General features: G+C 40.8%; 1 pseudogene; it reads right to left on the reverse strand.

The window, feature by feature from the left end:
• LOC115868261 overlaps positions 1 to 6635 on the reverse strand; it is an 8669-nt pseudogene extending 2034 nt beyond the window's left edge.
• Positions 6636 to 12203: the final 5568 nt, after the last annotated feature.

The following is a 12203-nucleotide window of genomic DNA, read 5'->3' on the forward strand; positions in this document are numbered from 1 at the left end:
ACAGGGCAAGATATGACAAAATAATAATTTATAAATTATCAAGGGTTCATGAGGGCGGGGGGAGCAAGGAGGGAGGGGGAAAAAATGAGGATCTGATGCCAGGGGCTAAGTGGAAAGCAAATGTTTTGAGAATGACGAGGGCAATGAATGTACAAATGTACTTTACACAACTGATGTATGTATGAATTGTGATGAGTTGTATGAGTCCCTAATAAAATGATTAAAAAATAAATAAAATAAACTAAGAAAATAAATAAATAAATTTCATTATAAAAAAATATTTTTATGACTCAAATAATTTTTAACTAATTGTGAGGTACAGAATGACACTTCTGCCTCAAATGTTTGCTGATCACTGGCCTGGTAGACACAAAGCACTCCTTAGTTCCAGGAATATATCCTTATGGTCCTCAACCTTATTTTAGAAATTATAACTCTATTGATAGCACTTACAGTTGCAGTGTGGAGGTGCCCATATCCAACCTCCTCTGGCTTCCTTATTGCCATGAGGCAGAGGTCAGAACGGCCTCCACCCTCCATCCATTTTCACCCTCTTCCGATGCCAACTATTCCCACAGCACTCACGTCTATAACGGGGTCCATAATTCATTGCAATGTCCATACAGATTTCGTAGAACATACTTACAATTGAGAGAGTTTATTGGGGAAGTTAACAGGTTACCACAAGTCAGGATCAGTACACTGTAAGGAGACCATCATTGGTGCACAGAAAGACCTCCCCTCATCCTCTCAGCCATGGAATTCCTTTGTTGTTGCCCAGTGGACCAGGCAGCCCACCTGTTGCTCTGCCTCACCATCTCATCGTCTCTGTTCTATCTTCTGGTTTCCGGGCCTCAGCCTCTGGTCTCAGCCTTTGCTCGGCCCCATAGCCTTTCGACCAGTCTGGTTCCTCTGGTCTCAGCCTCCACCATTTCAGATAGAAGTCTTGAACATACTGTCTTCTGACAGTCTGGACATTTCTCTCTGAATATATCTAAGGTGGCTTACCCTTACCACCAGCAGTGGTAACTAAAACTGACCAATCCCCTCTCTGAGTGTTCCATAACCCCTATTTGCAGAGGTCCACCCAATCATTTAGTGGGAATTATAGAGACATAGATAAAAGTGGCATCTTAAGAAATCTCACACGAACCCAATGGTATTGCCTCAGAAGAGAATAGACAGAAATGAAGGGCTGCTCAAGTTCATCTTGTTGTTACTATTAGTTGCTGTCAACTTGGCCGCTGACTCATAGCAACTCTGTGTACAAAGGGAATTGGCTCATTGGGATCCAAAGGGTTCACATTGCTGATTTTTCTAAAGTAAATTATCAGGGGTTTCTTTCATGCCCATATTTGTCTGGAAACTCTGCTGAAACATGTTCAGCATTGCAGTAACACACAAATCCTCACTCACCTAGGAATTGTGGTTGTACCTGAAGTGTGCTGCTACGATGAAGGAGTTGGTGAGGAATGGAAGCCTGTCCACATGGAAGACGAGAAATCTACTTCTGAACTACCACTTCTCTCTACGGTTGTTAGTCTAATAGCTATTGAATGGTCCCACTAAAATCAGTGACAAGTTGTTTAACTCTATAATCTACTACTATCTTCCTGTAACTGTGTAATCCTGACAAGAGAAATTAGGCAAGGATGTTTTCTTTCCCAGGTTAATTCCCCTGATTTAAATCAGTGTGTGCTCTTACAGAGAGATTTTAAGTTTCTTACCAGACTTGAAAACTTTTATAAGGGGAAGAAACTGAAGCAATGGATTACATGATCCGTTTTGTACTAAAAACTGATTTCTAGCACAATCTAGTGTGTTGTTTTCACTCTTTCTCAAAATATCCTGGTGGTGTAGTGGTTACATGCTGGGCTGTGAGCCACAAGAGCAGTACTTTGAAACCACCAGCTGTTCTACAGGAAGACACTAGTCTTTCTCTTCCTGTCAAGACTTACAGTCTTAGAAAGTCAAAAGGGTAGTTCTAACCTGCCCTATGGGGTCTCTGTGAGTCGACATCTACTTGACGGTGGTAAGGTTGTTGTTGTTGTTTTCCACTATCAAGTAGAACCCTCTATATAGAATTTCAAAGGATGTACATCTTTATGACAGCAGACAGCCTCATCTTTCTCTTGAGGAGCAGCTGGGGTTGGAACCACCAACATGCAATTAGCAGTCTATTGCTTCCCTGACGGTGCCACCAGGACTTACACTCTGAATAAGGGAGTTGTATGAAGACAAGCCTTCTTACGTACTGGAAGAGTATTTCAGCTTCTATTTGTAGAAGATCTAGGGCAGAAGACCAGTTCTTACAGGCACCAATTTGACCTAAATAACAAAAATCACTGAAAAACTGAAAAACTGAAAAACTTACCGTATATACTTGAGTATAAATTGACCCAAATATCAGCCAAGGCACCTACTTTTACAACCAAAATGCATTAAAAATGTGCTGAAAACTTGGCTTGTACACGAGTATATACGGTAACGGTTTCCATTGGATTCCAAGGCAAGTTCCATTGTGGTCCTGTTGAGTCTGAGCCTATAAGTCTCTAGGGAAGCAAACAGTTTCATCTTTTTCTGTTATGTGGCTGGTAGATTCGAACTGCTTACTGTGTGGTCAATCAGCTCAACATTTGCCCCAGGGCTTCTTTTTCTCACCAATGGTCATCTAACTCATGTCTGCATACCTAAACTCCCAAATTAAATATATATATATATATGAAATAGGACATTCCTACTCTTTCAGACCTCCTTAAATCTCAGCAATGAAAACTCTGGACTAACACTTAAATGAGTTACATAGTGCAAGAAGGGTCTCCTGGTGGTTAATGCACATGGCTACTAGCCAAAAGGCCAGAAAGGGAAGTCCACCAGAGGCAAACTGGACGCAAGACCTGGAGATCTACTTCTGAAAACTCAGCCATCGAAAGCACCACCTGAATTCTACTCTACAAACAAGCGATCACCAGCAGTTAGAACTGAATCCATTGCCCTTGGTAGTGAGGGTTGATAGACAAGGAACACAGAAGTGTAACCATAGGAACTCCATTCGAAGTTTTAAGTATCTACAATCTGAGCAGTGTTGTTGTTAGCTGTCATGAGTCCGTTCTGACTCACAGCAATCATATATACAACAGAGCATAACACTGCCCGGTCCTATACATCTCCAAAATTGTTGTATTTGAGCCCATTGTTTCAGCCACTATATCAATGCATCTCGTTGAGGCTCTTCCTCTTTCCCACTGGTGAAGAGGTCCTTAATGAGGAACCATGCACATCACTTGGAATTGAGTGGCTGTGTGTATAGTTCACCTTTCAACCAATACTTAGAAGGATTATACATGCAGTATCCCATTTACTTAGTTTATTCTTTCAACCAACTATGACAATTAATTTCACAAAACTGATTGTCGTTTTCTGCCAACTTCAAGAAGTAATACAATGTCCTTGGCTGCTAACCCAAAGTTTGGAGATTTAATATCACCCAGTGTCTATGTAAGAAAAAGCCTGGGCCATCTTTTTCCACCTTCAAGAAGCAATACGATTACTACTCTTTTTTTTCTTGAATATTTTTTCTTCCTTTCTTGAATCTTAATGTTCCAAAGAGCCCATAAACAAGAAGCATTTTTAAAAAACCTCTCTTGTGTGTAACAGGGTTATAGATCTCCTTAATGGATATGTAACCTTCAATATTTAATCTGCAAACTATTCAATCAAACTCAAGTCTTCCACTATGAAATGCATTGGCCTTAGAATTATTTGATTTCAATCTATGGCATGAATTGATGGCACCTCCCCTGAAGAGAACCGGTCTCTTCTTTTCCTGAGCACTGGCTGTTTGCTTTGGATTCCATCCCTTTCCGAGAGGAGGACTTTTCGGTTTGTTTTATATTATTTCCCTGTTGATTGAAAGACTATCACGGCAAGAAGAATACTTGCAACTTTTTAAGCATGACCTCTCATTTCATCGTTGAGGAAACTGGAATGAGAAACCACCCAGTAAAAGCATAGATCGCTCAACTCTAACTTATTAAGCCATAAATAGTACCTGAGGTCCCACTGCTGTGTGAAAGGTGATACACTCATTTCTGAGAATACGAAAACACAGTTCCTGCCTTTCAGAAACTCATCCATAAACCAGGCTCCTTCCTAGGCCTCTGACTCAGATAACCACCATTGAAGATATTTGTCTTTAATTAAACTATCCTTTCTTTTCAAGACATTCCATTTCCCACTTATAAGATGGTGATTTGGTAAAGTTCACTGGTACTCCTTGTTCTATGTATATAATCCATATTCAAGTAGTGAGAATGCCCAGAAATTTAGCTTAGCAGCTTAATTTTTAAGATTGCCACTAAATGTGCTACCAAGTTGAGAACTTCAACCACCCAAACCATAGCCTCCACTATATGGAGAACTGGAAGGCACTGGCTAACACTAGTGACTCCTCTGATCAGACTTTCCATGGAAAATCTTTTACATCAGCAGAAGAAAAAATATAAGACATGGGAAAAAGTGTTTTTAAGCCTAGGCATATGTGTCTAATAGGGACTAGTGGACTAGGGCCCCAAGACAACTTTCAAGCTGGAACTGAATGTACTTCCTGAGGTCAATTTCAGTCAAACGAAGAATGGCTTTGAGTTGGAATAGACTTGATGGGATCCCTTGTTTCATAGAATTGATTTGATGGCAGTGAGGGTGGTTGTCCAGTGAACAGCAGCACCAGGGAGGAATGAGATCCTCAATCCTAACAACCATAGAACACCAAAAGGGTGACCTTTTCTTGTCGCAAGATGAGACAAGCAGAAAAGGGTCACATGGAAACAAGAAACCCAGAAACTAAAGGAGGGATAGCAAGCAATATCATGAAACAAATGTGTACCGATTGTTAAATGGAAACAGTATGCTCTGCAAAGTTTCACCCAGACTATAATGGTCCTTCAATATTTCACTGTGGATACAAAAATAATTATGCTGAGCAATTCACTTAATCAACCTCTTCCATGGTGGTTGCCAGAGAAACATCACAAGAGGGATAAGTTCCACTATCAGGAAAATTCCCCAGACACTTATCCAAGCACGCATCTGGCACTCTGGTCCACTTTGATACACCATCACTGGGTCTCCAACTGTTTCTTTAGAAGTTCAAATCCCTCCTCTGTCATCTATTTCTTACCAAGTCTGTGAATAATTTTATTGCATTTGTCAAGAATATTGTTTACCTCCATCCTTGATCTTGCTTTGAAGTTTTTCATCTTCAACTGTGGTCTCATGATAAACATGTAGATTTCAAGGGAATTCTTAAAAGATAGGTTGTCCCTCTGTTTTTCATCATCAGCTTAAGACCTTAAGCTTCCTGTACCATGGTCTCAGTGTCTTCTTTATTCAAGCAACCCTTGTCATTATTAATGGGAATCTTGGTCCCTTTCTCCCAATACTCTTATCCCCAGCTGACACACTGGCAATGTCAGTGGCAGCAATACAAAATCAAAGGAACACCATGGAGTGAAAGAGGCATGCCAGTGAGTTCATATTTACCAAGTGGGTTGGCAGGCTTGGTGATGGCATCTCTACTTTTATAAACCTGAATGAGTATACCAGACTGTCGATAAAAATAGGTTGTAATGGTCGGCATCTGTTTAGTAGGAGTGGTGGGATTGCACGTGATGAGGCTGAGCATGACCCTGCCAGCGGCTTTCATACCAAGGGAAAGAGGAGGGACACCCAAGAGCAGCACATCTTGAACGTTTTCAGGTTTGTTTTCACATAGATTGACTGCCTGGGCAGCTTCCCCAGACTCAACAGTCTCATTAGAGATGATATTCTTGTTCAGTTATTTTCCATCGGGCAATTTCTGAAGCTTGAGAATGTGGATAGCACCACCCACCACTGGGAAATGTCATAAATCTTTGATTTTTCTACCTTGGCACCCCTAAGAGGTTTTCCCACAGAGTCCAGTGAGCCACAGAAAATATCAGCATCCACTTGTTCAAATCGGGCATGGAGTTAAAAAAGTTGATTTGCTCATAGAGAGAATCTATCCCAATCCTGGACTACTGGAAGGATGTACACTTTCCAAGTTCAACACCAGGGTGGAGGTTATGGATAGCCCTATTTTTCTCATGAATCACCTTCTTTGTCTTGCATTTAAATTTATAAAAGAAAAAAAAAAGGTTGGCAATTCAACTGTATTCTCTACCTTATTTGGATGACTCCAGCTATGATTTGCCTTTGAAGACTCCATCTTCAATAGTGTAGACTTGCATATCAAAAGTGTCCTCTCTATGTCAAAGGTCAGCATCTCTCTCTTTTTTTACAAGTGTTTTATTTATTTATTTTTTTGACTATGAAAAGGCAGTCAACTGCTTGGAACATAATGCATTTTAGTTAGCCTTGAGAGGAATATGATTTGCAGAACACTTCATGGTGCACCTGCAGAACCTGTACATGGATGAAGAACCAATTTTAAGAACATAACAGGGATCACAGCATGATTTAGCCTGAGGAAAGTTGGGTCTCATTTTTGTATCCCCTCAAAATATTTATTCAGTGAATATACTGACCAAATCATCAGGGGAACTTAATTGTATTAAACAGAATGTAGCATCAGGAATGGAGGACAGCAAGAACATGATCGTACTGGTAACAAAATGGGATTGCAAACGCAAATAATTTACTTCTTCCAAAATACAAACACAAACACCACCACACATTGCAACCACCACCGATACCATAAATCCCCTGGGACTCTTTCCTTGTGGATCATTGATGCATTTGTCTTCAATGCCTAGTCTTCACCCACCCACCCACATCATCTTGTTCACCCTCCCTGAGCGAGTCCCAGCTCTCCTCTTAACTCAGCTTGTCTTCCCATCTCTCTCTACCTTACCATCAACAAAGACGTCTCTGACAGAAGCATCTCGGTTTTGCAACCTGTGGAAGTAATTTTTAATCAACCACCAGTCACCCGTATAGCTTCATAGCACTGAATGGTTTGTAATATCTTTCAGGTTTTCCCTAGAGTCTCCGGGAGGCCATACCAGGTATTTCAAGACTGTCACTTGAAGGACTTGGTGTCTCTGGGACTTCCTCTTTCTCTTGTGGTGGATGTTAATCTTCTTTCTTACTCTTCCCTAAGTAACAGACTGAGGTAGTTAGCTTACTCTGCCAACATGGTCGACAAACACATGTGGGGTTACTTGAAGTGCGGAGGGATAAATGGTTAAGTGAGTCTCGCCTTTCGAGTTCTTGGGTCTCTTGCTTTGTGATGGTCGGACCAGGGTGCAGCTGCTTTAGTCAATTCCCTAATTTAGCAGGCAAGGCTCACTTCCTGCAAGACATCCCACAGGAGAAGCCGCAAGGTCAGCATATCTCTTTATCTACCAATCTTTTTATCTAAGCTGTAAGCAATAGTGGTAGAAGTTGACTCATTGATAATTCTGAGTACACCGAGGCAGGCAATGGTTCCAGTATATTTCCTAGTCTAACATTGAGAGTCATTAAAAGGAGACTGGTACAGGAACAACATTATTGGCATCAATCTTCGAAAGTTCAGCTTCTGCAATTCTCTTAATCTTTGTCAAACCATAGATAACACCTTCTCTAAAGAAAAGCTTCTGGTCTGTCCTAGATGTTATACTTGTAGTTTGGTCTTTCCTGCATTATGCACCACAATGAAGGAACAATGATTTAAATAAGATTGGCATCATCATCACATCACCATCTAATCATACCTTGACATTCCAAAACATGTTACTGGGATTCACTGCAATTTGATTCTTTGCAGCATCACCAATCAATCCTTTAAAAATCCCCAAATCATTATAGTTTTGTCATAAGTTACCCTGTCCGATGTTTCCCTCCGCCCTCTTCTCTGCTGCCTATCCCCCAGGGAGGAGGCGATACTTAGATTCTTATAATTGGTTCCCCTTTCTACCCCACATTCCCTTCACCCTCCAGGCATCGCCCCTCTCACCACTGGTCCTGAAGGAATCATCTATACTGGATTCCCTATGTTTCCAGTGGCTATCTGTGCCAATGTACATCCTCCAGTCCAGCCAGATTTGTAAGTTAGAATTGGGATCATGATAGTCGGGGGTGGGGGAGGAGGAAGCATTAAAGAACTAGAGGAAAGTTTTATGTTTCATCGTTGCTACCCTGCACCCTGATTGACTCGTCTCCTCCCCACAACCCCTCAGTAAGGGGGTGTTCAACTGACCACTGATGGGCTTTGAGTCTCCACTCTGCACTGACCCACCTTTACAACGATATTATTTTTTGTTCTTGGATGTTTGATACCTGCTCCCTTCAACAGCTCGTGGTCACACATGCTATTGTGCTTCTTCCACATGGGCTTTGTTGCTTCTGAGCCAGTTGGCCACTTGTTTATCTTTAAGCCTTTAATAATTTATGAACTATGAAGGGTTCATGAGGGAGTGGGGAGTGGGGAGGGAGGGGAAAATGAGCAACTAATATTAGGGGCTAGAATGGGAGGCAGGTGTTTTGAGAATAATGAGGGCAACAAATGTGCATATGTGCTTGACACAGTGGATGTATGTATGGATCGTGGTGAGAATTGTACAAGCCTCCAATAAAATAATTTTTAAAAACTTTCAGAGAATGCATGAGCTCTAACAATCTTAAAGCATGTTAATGGGGTATTTTCTCTTCTTCACATGTCCATATCCAAGCTCCAAATTAAAGAAACTGTAAATTAATCAGATGTGTTGGGGGGGGGGGGTGTTGAAGGAATTCAATATATTTGTAGAAAGTTATGCCTATACAACAGGCAAATTAGAGTAGTGAGCCAAATCCAGCCGGTGGAAATGTTTTTGGTTACATAATCTGGTGTCAGTTTGAGGATGAAGAGTGAAGGGGTGGAGTCTAGGCTGTCAATCAGGTCATAGTCAATGAGGTCTCTGTGGGCATGGCCTTCTCCTGAGGATTCTGGGAACTCCTGTATATTCCTCCTTGGAGGCTTGGAGGTGGGAGACTCTCTCTCTTTCTCTCTTGCTCTCTTTCTTTCTGCTCACTACTTGAGAGATGCTCTACTGACAAGACAAATGGCACTAAGCTGATAGAACCTATGCCCCGGGACTGGAGGAGCCACATGGAGAGCCCTGCTAGCACTATATGCTTGCAACATCACTGGATCCACAAGACTTTCCACCCACTAGCCTGTGATCTTCCTGCATTTGGCGTCATTGCATGTGTTTTATGAGTCTGAAGAGGACTTTATAGATTGGTATCGGACATATGGGCTAATATTGGACTTATGGATTTAATCTGGACTGGGCTGGGATGTTTTCTCAATATTCAATTGCTCTTGTATATGAAGCTATTTCTTATTCACACAAAAAAATTCCAAAATCAAATAAACCCAGTGCTGATGAGTCATTTCCAACTCAGAAGTCCTATAATAGTTTTTAAGACTAAATCTTTATGGGAGCCGACAGCCTCAGCTTTTTCCCAGAGAGTAGCTGGTGAGTTAAAACTCTTAGCCTTGTAATTAGTAGCTCAAAGTTTAGTATCACTCATAGTAGTATCACCAAGATCAGCATCAGTAAAATCTGCGTAACTTGCTTCATTTGGTTGCCATGATCACTCAAATTTTTCTCCCCTTTTCCATGCTGGGAGATATTTATACAGGACTAGGTGAGGCAAAGAACTATGCCAACTGCAGATCCTTTAGAAATGATTGCCCAGAAATGTAGGCCTTGGTTAGATGAAGAAAGAAACGGAGATTGGAGGCCTATTGTCACATTAAATGAGCTCAAATCACATCTTCTTAACAAGCTTCTGGATGCATGCTTTTAATTTTGTCAGCCTCAGAGGAAAAATTCACTGAACTGAAAAATTAAAGCCTTTTGCTAAGCTAAGTTCTTAAGAAATACTGAAGAGAATAGGAGAGTCCACTCAATTACCCACATCTTCCTTGCCCTCCCAGTACCCCTTCAGTAGTAACTACATTTTGCACTGAGAATTACATGGCCCAGTGTGAAGCAGAAGCCATGGAATCTTGTGAAAAGAACCCTCTTGCAAGAAAGATGGATCTAGGTTTGAATCTCAGCTGAGAAAGCTGTCTAAACTGGGGAAAGTCACATAAAACCTTAGACTTCAATTTCTTCTTGCTTAGTGAATATCAGAAGGAATTTCCATTTTAGATTTTGAGAAGACTGGTTAGATGGGTCACAAGTAGAGGAATTCATCAAAGGCAAACTGTGACCACCCAGGGTTGCTCAAGTCTCAGACATTCTAACACAGTTTCCCTTCAGTAGGTTGATAAAATGGCATTTGTAATCAGAGTTCTCTCTAAGGTGAGCTGCTGAGCAGTTGACCAAAGTAGAAATCAAAGATTTATATTCTTAACTTTAAAAAAAATATTCATCTGCATAATAGCATATTCTAAGTGACTGGAATAATTTTCATTTAATCCAAAAGTATAAAAATGAGGCAGAACTATGTTTATAATATGCATGTATTCATTTCATAAAATTCATTATACTTTTGATAAAATACAACATTTAAAAATTTTTAATAAATCACTTATTAGCGACTCTTACAGATCTTGTAACAATCCAGACATGAATCGTGTCAAGGACATTTGTACATATGTTGTCATCATCCTTTTCTTTTTTATAAATAATTTTATTGAGGAGGGCTCTTACAAATCTTATCCATCACTCAACTATATTAAGCACACTTGTACGTATGTTGCCTTCAACATTTCCAAAACGTTTTCTTTCTACTTGAGCCCTTCGTATCAGCTCCTCTTTCCCCACCCTCCCACCATCATGAATCCTTGATAAATTATAAATTATTATCATTTTAATAACTTTCACCATCTACTGTCTTCCTTCACCCATGTTTCTATTGTTTATCACCCTAGGGGTGTGTGTTAATATGTCAATTATTGCAATCCGTTTCCCCTTTCTTCCCCCCCCCTTCCCCTTATCCTCATGGTATCATACTCCCATTATTATTCCTAAGGGGTTTATCTATCCTGGATTCCGTGTGTCAAGAGTGCTTATCTGTACTAGTGTACATGTTCTCGTCTAGAGCTGGATTTGTAAGGTAGAACTGGGGTCATGATGGTGGTGGTGGGGAGGAGAGGAAGCATTAACGAACTAGAGGAATGTTGCATGTTTTGTCGATGCTAAACTGCACCCTGACTGGCTTGTCCCTTCTTTTTTTAAAAAATCATTTTATTGGGGGTTTGTACAACTCTTATCACAATCCGTACATACATCCATTGTGTCAAGCACATTTGTACATTTGTTGCCATCATCATTCTCAAAATATTTGCTTTCTGTTTGAGCCATTGGTATCAGCTCCTCATTTTCCCCCCTCCCACCCCACTCCCCGTTCCCACAGGAACCTTTGAAAATTTATAAATTATTGTTATTTTGTCATAGCTTACTGTCAGACATCTCCCTTCACCCACTTTTCTATTGTCCATCCCCCAGGGAGGAGGTTATATGTAGATCCTTGTAATCAGTTCCCCCTTTCCCTCCCAGTATTGCCACTCTCAGCACTGGTCCTGAAGGGATCACCTGTCCTGGATTCCCAGCTTATCCCTTCTTTGTGATCCTTCTGTGAAGGGATGTCCAATTATTTACAGATGGGCTTTGGGTCCCCACTCTACCCCCCTCCACACCCCTTCACATCAATATGATTGTTTGCTTTGTGTCTTCTGCAACCTGATACCCGATCCTGCGAACACCTCGCTTCTTCCATATGGACTTTGTTGCTTCTCAGCTAGATGGCCACTTGTTTATTTTCAAGCCTTTAAGACCTCAGATGCTAAATCTTTTAATAGCTGGGCACCATCAGCTTTCTTCACCACATTTGCTTATGCACCCACTTTGCCTTCAGCAATCATGTCAGGAAGGTGAACTCCACAGAATGCCAGGGTATTAGAACAAAGTTCCTGCATTGAGGGAGTACTTGAGTAGAGGCTCAATGTCCACCTGCTACCTTAATATTTAACATATAAATATATGTGCATAGACCTATATCCCTATCATTATATATAAATATTTTTACATATGTAACTTGCCTGTAGTTATACCTCAAATATGTCCTTTGCATCCTAGTTCTTTCCTTTAGTTCCTTTTACTTTCCTCCTGTCTCATCCAGCATTCATTTGGGTTTCATTAATTCCTCTCAACTACATTGCACTTGATTAAACCCCACCAGGC

This window comes from Echinops telfairi, unplaced genomic scaffold, assembly GCF_000313985.2.
Source record: "Echinops telfairi isolate 266 unplaced genomic scaffold, ASM31398v2 ScPeMD7_9;HRSCAF=40, whole genome shotgun sequence".
NCBI classification, from domain to species: domain Eukaryota; kingdom Metazoa; phylum Chordata; class Mammalia; order Afrosoricida; family Tenrecidae; genus Echinops; species Echinops telfairi.